The following is a 7,992-nucleotide window of genomic DNA, read 5'->3' on the forward strand; positions in this document are numbered from 1 at the left end:
CTGGTCAATTGATCATGTCATCAACAAATTACAAAGTTGTATGGTGAGCCAGTGACCGTATGATCAGCCTAAAATGTATTTTATTAACACAGTACAGACTCAAACTACCATTTCTTTGGTTCATATACGGGCTGACAGGTGGGCCCCATGGTTACGCGCCCCGATGGTGCAACACTAGTTGCGCCACGTGGAACATTTGACTGGTCAATTGATTGTGTCATCAACAAAATACAGAGTTGTACGGGTGAGCCAGTGAACGTATAATCATGACATGTATTTTTTTAACACGGTACAGATGCAAGGGCTCATATATACACGCAAGCACTTACCGCTATAAGCGCACATATGCAGACCCTACCCCTATGAGCACCTTCAAGAGAGTGAGCCAGCATATGATCTTGAGATTTTATGAAGTCACCATAGGTGCCTCATAGTCGAGTGGAATGTCTCCTCCCACTGTACGCACATCGCCGGAAAATACTAAAATTAACCCAGGATAAATGCGAGCATCGGGACTTTAACCCTGGTGGGCTAGAGAAATCACTGTCCTCCTAACCATCCAACCACATGTTGGTTAGCACGACAAAATGTATGTGGTGACCGTGATGAGCTTATTCCGAAGTCTAGTGACCATATCATGCTTTCGCTTCAAATACAATGACCGTAAGTGTCATCAACAAAATACGGAGCACGCATCAAATGAAAAGTCCGTCAGTGTCATCAAGAAAATACGGAGACGCATCGTGATCTAGATACCGTATGATCACCACGAGAATGTATACAGTGACCGTAATGAGCATATTCTAAAGTCCAGTGACCGTATAGTGCTTTAGCTTGAACTACAGTGACCGTCACGCGTGAATGTGTCGTGGGCATGCATACTTTTAGAGGGCCGAGAGATAGTTTGTGTGCGTACGTGAAAGTGGTGTAGAAAGAGGGGGTGTCTTGTGGAGACAAGGAGAGATATGCCCTTCGTTTTTCTTTCCCGTGACTAATATTTTAGGAGAATATATAAACATTCACAATGCAGAACAAATATTTTTGGATGCACCATGCAATTAACTTTCATGTATAACATTGTACTATTGTATATGCTTATTTTCTTACTGGCCGATTGTGTGTGTGGTGTGGTGGGCACATCATTTCTAGTTGTGGTGGGTCAACATGAGGACTCATGGGTCGGTTCCATCCCACGCCACATAGGTTGGACCGAGACGCGTTATACGAAGACCCATGTGGAGGACTCAGCGTACAACACGAAGCTAGCTACGAGAGTCTCACAGGACTCTATCCCCGCTGGTGATAAGCCGACTATTTATGATTTGTAACCCTAGGCCCCCAGTATGTTCTACAAGCTTGGGGGATAGTTCGTCGATAGTATACACACACGCACAATGTCTGGTATTCACGTGTACTTTGTACACACCCCTATCACTAATATACAGTACCAGGAGTAGGATTTTTCCTCAACTGCAAGGGTCCGAACTAGGGTAAAACTTTGCCTCATATTACCATCCAGCCTAACAGTCAAGGATATCCTACCGAATGATATGATGGAATCATATCTGCCAACTACTAAGAGAGAGGTGTGTCTGGGGGGGCAATGTGTGTGAGAGAGGCCTAAAGATAATGTGCGTGCGGGAGACATGTAGGCACATATATGTGCGTATAGAGGGCTAGTAGAGACCGTGCGTGTGTATATATGCATGTGAGAGAAATAGTGTTTTCCAAATGTGATTAGTGAAAAGAGTGGTACATATTAGTCAGAAAGAGAGAGAGATACAGAGAGAGCATGTGCGTGAGACTCCCCTACACCCCGAGAGAGATTGTGAGCATGTGTGAAAGAGAAATGCCGATGCATATAAAGTGTGTGCACTTATGCGGTAGATACAGAGATATATATCGCGTTTGTGAGAACGGGACGAGGCATAGTGCATCTACGTGTAAAAGGTGGTTCTACGCACTAAATTAAAATAGAAATGGCATTATTATTTTTGGATCATGAATTTTGCAAATTGTGTATGGACAAAAATCGGTCTATCATACACCCATACTCTATTGAATACTAGCATTTGCATGTGTTTATTTCATATTATCGATCCATAGAGTGAGAGAGGTTTGAAATACATGCAATGGATGCTTTTGCAATTCATATATAAACATTAATTAGTGCACTCCATGTTGTTAGTGTGAAGCACTTTATACATTTCTCACTTGCATGGATACATTCCAAATTGCTAGCTATGAATTAGAATACATGTCGAATTCAACATAAAGGGGGTTTCGAAGATTCGAATTCATAGGAAGTGCATTCATATATTTGAACCCGAGATAATGGCATTTGTAAATCAGCTGTAAAGGGGGGCATCAATCTTTGTTGTGCATTTGAAAATGCTATATATATTCATACGCATGTCTAACTTTTTTTTGGAACCAAGGAGATTATATCTGGAACCATGCATGAACTGAGGTAAGTTGCATATTTTTTAATATGTACTCGTGTACAATGAATATTCAAATGTACCCCCTCCATTCCAAAATAATCATAGATTTAGGATTTTCAAGAGTAAAGATTTGTGAAGTTTGACAAATCCTGAAAGTTCAATTCAAGAGAACCGAAAACGTTAATACTTCTGCTCCCAAATATTGAACAAAGCGTGAAATAGGCTCTGGTCACCCGAAACCGAATAAGACTAATGTTTGCTGGTAGGAAATTACTGTCCTGACTCTAGACCGTGTAGCCTATCGGCCCGATGTCCAAAGGTCTAAACCAGGGTAGGTTTGTAACTTCACCAAGACGCCAGTCTCAACCACCTCCGAGAAGCATTCATACGCCGTGGGTGCCTAAACACCCATGCGCTCGGCTGAAATCTATCCCGCCCACATTTGGGACACCTGAGATTATTGTCCTACCCCCAACCCGGAATATGTCCGAAAGTTTAGATGGGGGCAAAGTTTGTAACTTTCCCCAAATTTCAAACAAGTGCGTCCCAAACCGAAGCATTGTCCCCCTTAGTTCCCCGCCTCCCTTTGTTTCCCCATTCATACTCCGTGGGCTCTATCGGTGTCAAAACCGGTAGATCTCGGGTAGGGGTCCCAAACTGTGCGTCTAAGGCGGATGGTAACAGGAGGCAGGGGACACAATGTTTACCCAGGTTCGAGCCCTCTCGATGGAGGTGATACCCTACTTACTACTTGATTGATCTTGATCATATGAGTATTACAAGAGTTGATCTACCACGAGATCGGAGAGGCTAAACCCTAGAAGCTAGCCTATGGTATGATTGTTGTTGTCCTACGGACTAAAACCCTCCGGTTTATATAGACACCGGAGGGGGCTAGGGTTACACGGAGTCGGTTACAAGGGAGGAGATCTACATATCCGAACTTCCAAGCTTGCCTTCCACGCAAAGGAGAGTCCCATCCGGACATGGGACGAAGTCTTCAATTTTGTATCTTCATCGTCCTACAGTCCGGCCAAAGTATATAGTCCCGCTGTCTAAGGACCCCCTAATCCTGGACTCCCTCAGTTGTCCCCGAACCAGGCTTCAATGACGATAAGTCCGGCGCGCAGATTGTCTTCGGCATTGCAAGGCGGGTTCTCCTCCAAATCCCGAGTACCTGTCACAACGAGTTGTGTCCGGCCTCCCATGAATGTTGCACTCCTCAGCTTCTGTGCCTTAATAATGACTATCTTCCACATGTCGAGTGAATGCGAGAGGTCGGGGTGTTTTTACATTTAACACCCTAACCAGGTAGGTGAATCATCTATTTAAACAGTCGGGGATCTTCATATCTAGGTCACACCACCTTCCCACAGCGAGTATCCATCGGAGCATGCCCAGAAAAATCCATCCCATCATGGCCGGCCACCGCAGCTCCTCCTCTCGCCCCCGCAGCCCTAAGCCCGGTAGTCGGGAGAAGTGTTCTGTTCCCCATAGCCAACTAGTAGAGTTGTAGACCCAGGGGTTCCTCCCTCCTATGTACATGGTCCCTGTCTGAGCCGGACTAGCCACTTATAATGGCGGGGAGCAAGCGGAAAGCTTTCCCAACCCATCCACAGGGGAGCGGGTATGCCTCGTCCCTTATTTATTGAGGGGACTCGGATTTCCAATCCATCCATTCCTCCGCGGGCTCCTGGAGTTCTATGGCCTCCAGCTGCATAACTTTACTCCCGCCTCCATATTACACACCGCAGGCTACGTTGCCCTTTGTGAGCTGTTTCTAGACTGTGAAGCTCATTTCGAGCTACGGCAGAAGCTATTCTGCCTCGTGCCCCATACACAGAAGGGGTCAATATTTCAAGTGGGCGGAGCTGAAATATGGCGCATCACCGGGACCGGATACCTGTCCGGTACTCCAAAGAATACATCTGAAGACTAGCCTTCGGAGTGGTTTTATATGGAGGACGTTCCTCTCCCGGACCCTATTCGGATGGGCCTTCCTGAGTTCAACAACGCCCCTTTGAAGAAACGCCGTAGTTGGCGCCCTCGGAGCCCCCAGGAGGAAGACAATAGAGAGGTCCTTTACCCAATGAGCCGGATAAAGACACTAGCCAAATCAGGACTGGCAATAATTGAGGTTATGTCAATATGTATAACGCGGGGGTGCAGCCACTTCAATATCAGGGACAACCCATGTGGCACTTCAATGGAGAAGACGGTGCTACCCGCTGCGGCCGTAAAGGTCCAGACTCTGCCGCCGCTCTGGCGAAAATATTGCCCGATTTACATAAGGGAGAGGAAGAGGAGTTCATCCGCATTAAGCCACGGGATGGATTCTCCATGTACAACCCCCCGAACTGGGTGAGCTACTGCTTTTTACTCCAAACCTTCCTGCTTTCTTTGTCATAAATATTTACCTTGCTATTTCATAGCAGGAACTATGAAAAGCTCTGAGGGAGATTCACAGCCCGTCTCCACAGCAGAGGACCCTGATCGGGCCCTCGATCCCGGACTCGAGGAAGATCCGGACATATTCGTGGAGCTCATCGATATGATGTTTTATCAGTTAAGCTGCGACGGTGCCTTGGTGTCCATCACTGCCGATTATCCTGGACTACTCCCTGCATCGCATGTAAGTAAAACTGGAGTCCCAACTTCCGAGAAGGATCCCCTTTTTCGCACTTCACCCACCGCACAAGTATGGTGTCTTGCAGGGAAGGCGCTCAGGGCGCCATGCCGAACCCGCAGTGGCTCACCAATAAGGGGCACCGAAACCGGGTAGGCTAAAAAGGAAGGCGGTCAGGACTGAGATACCATCGCAGAGGTATGAAAAAGAACCCTGCTCTGTGGTTATTGTCTTCAAAATATAATAACGTCTGTGGTTAAAACCAGGAAAAACGTTCGCCGGACCGTATCCGGAGAACCTGCCAGCCATGCCTCCACCAGCCGGGCTCCAGAGCCGGACTTGGAGGCAGATGCTAACGTGGGGACAACGCCGGATATTCCTCCTACCGAGGATGCGGATAGGCTATCCGCCACAAATTCCAAAGTGGAGAGTGCCATGAAGCACAGGCGTTACCGGGCCGTACTCCGTGACCCCGGTTTTTTCTGAAGAGGCGTTTGATGCCTTCAACTCAGGGGACGCGTACAACCAAGCTGCTCAAAATGGTCTTTCCAGAGCCACGGACCAGTATGTAAAAGATATACGAGTAAGAAAATCTGATAATTATATATATACCAGTATCCCCTGAGACTTGAAACAGTTGGCACAACTGATTTAAGGATCATTATTTGAATAGGTTCTTACTGAGAAGAATACCCACTTGTCTCAAGAGCTGGAGGAGTGCAAAGCCCAGCTACGGGCCGCAGTTGCCAAAATGGAGGAGTCCTAGAAGGCCCCATCTGGTAACACTTGTTCCTATCGAAAAGAACGAGATGTACCAGTTAATATTTAGCTTGCATGCTAATCTAATCAATAGATTCTGCAGATGATCCCGGAGTCAATCCGGAGGAGCAACATGCTGAACGGCAGCTAAAGGCTAGCGAGCGCGTGCTTACACAAGTAAGGCGGGAGAAAAGCGATCTCGAAGATGCCAATACCCGGCTGGATGTTGAACTGAAAGATGTTCGGGCCCAGCTGGCTGACTCCGTAAAGGAGAATAAAAGGCTTCGACGCGGCATTTTCAGTAAGTGCTTGAGCGAACTTATATAGAGTTCGGCGAAGAAACCAACTAACAGAGCTATATCTGTAGGTATGCTGACGGGTCGTCCCGGAGAGGAGATGCCTGGGTCTGCGGGAGATCTTCTGCCAGGGCTCTCACAATTGCACACATAAGTTCGGCAGGTGATGCAGGACCTTGCCCAGGCCTTGTGGCCATCCGCCTCCCTGCCCAGAGGCATGGTGGAGCTTGTAGAGATACTCCAGGGAGCGTGGTGGCGCTTCGGATTATGGAAGATATCTGCCTGTCGACAAGGTGCGAGGGAAGCCTGGGCCATGGTGAAGACTCGATATACCAAAGCTGACCCGAACCATATGGCTGAGGTCAGACCTGTAGGGCCTGACAGGAAAGAGATTCCCGTCAGCTTGGTGTATGACCAGGTGAAATTAGCCGCAAAGTATTCCCAACAAGATTGTAGGCTAGACAGCCTATTGGATGGTATAGAAGAAGAATTTAGTCAGCCTAAGTGACAGTGTACTTTGAGTGACATATATTGTCCCTAGCAGGATTGTAAATCATTTGTCATGGTGGACCTTTTGGCTTCGACCTCCGGACCCGACAGTCTGGAGTGTATCCGAATACCCACTCAGTTATGTAAAAACCAGGGTACGCGTGGAAACCGGGCGTAGGGGTCATAAGTGCTTGAATAGACAAGTACCCAACTAGTTAAGTTATATTACATGGATAGTAAGAAACATCTTCCAGGGAGAATAGTTCCGTTAAGGGTTCCTTTCCCTGGGTAGGCATGCGTTAATGTGCATGTCCAAACTGCGACAAGAGACACAGAATATAAACATCTGGGGGTATGTATTCTAATAATTAAAAAGTCATCCTTTGTTCACCGACCGAATATTCCCTTAAGAACGCTAGCTTTCGGCTTCACCTAGTCTGAGGTACACGTCCGGCTGACCCGGTAGTAACAATCGCAGAGGTGCTCCCATTATGCCCTAGCTGAATTAACGGGAACGTAAGGCATAAACACAAGAGCCAGGCAACCCATCTTGGCCAAAACTTAAGTCATATCGATGCATATAATGCCAGAGAAAAGGTGCATGTGTAAAAATAACACATGTGCGGCAGGCCTAGAGCTCGGATCATAATTATATTCAGCTTTTGTGTAAGAAGCCCCCAGGTATAATGAGCGTGCTTAGCGCATACAAATTGTGCAATCAAGACACAGTTTAACCTTTGAAGGCCACGAAGAAAAGGAAGAAAGATAGAAAAATATAGATAACGAATATATATATATATAATTGATGGAGGTAAGGAGACGAACACAGAGTCCGGCTATGGCTGGAAAAAAAGCTCGAAGCTCGTGAGCTAAACGAGTAGCTCGTGACTCGGCTCGAATCGACTCGAACTCGAAGAATAACGAGTTGAGCCAAGCTTTAGTTTAAGATCATTTATAGACAAAGTTAAACGAGCCAATCTCACGAGTACTCGTGTAACTCGTTAGGCTCGGTACAAAAGATCAGCCACTCCCAATACAAAAAAAGATCAGCCACTCAGCACCCTATGTCCTAGGCGCACAACACAAGGCCTAGCTGTTGAAGGCCCAACCGCCTAGGAGACTCATGCATTACAAGGAAATTACTATTGTTAGTGATATATATGTTTAATAGACACATAATCATTTTTATAACATTTGAGGGTTTTATGTGCATATCTTTAATGAGCTTAACAAGCTAAATGAGCCAGCTCGTGAGTTATACGAGTCGAGCCAATTTTGGATTTGAGCTCGTTATAATAACGAGTCGAGTCAAGCTAGCTCGTTAATGAAACAAGCTCTAGCGAGTCGAGCCGAGCTGGCTTGACTCGGGTCAAATTCC

Source organism: Triticum urartu, chromosome 6A (genome assembly GCF_056163025.1).
Source record: "Triticum urartu cultivar PI428250 chromosome 6A, HENAU_Tu73, whole genome shotgun sequence".
Classification (NCBI taxonomy): Eukaryota; Viridiplantae; Streptophyta; class Magnoliopsida; order Poales; family Poaceae; genus Triticum; species Triticum urartu.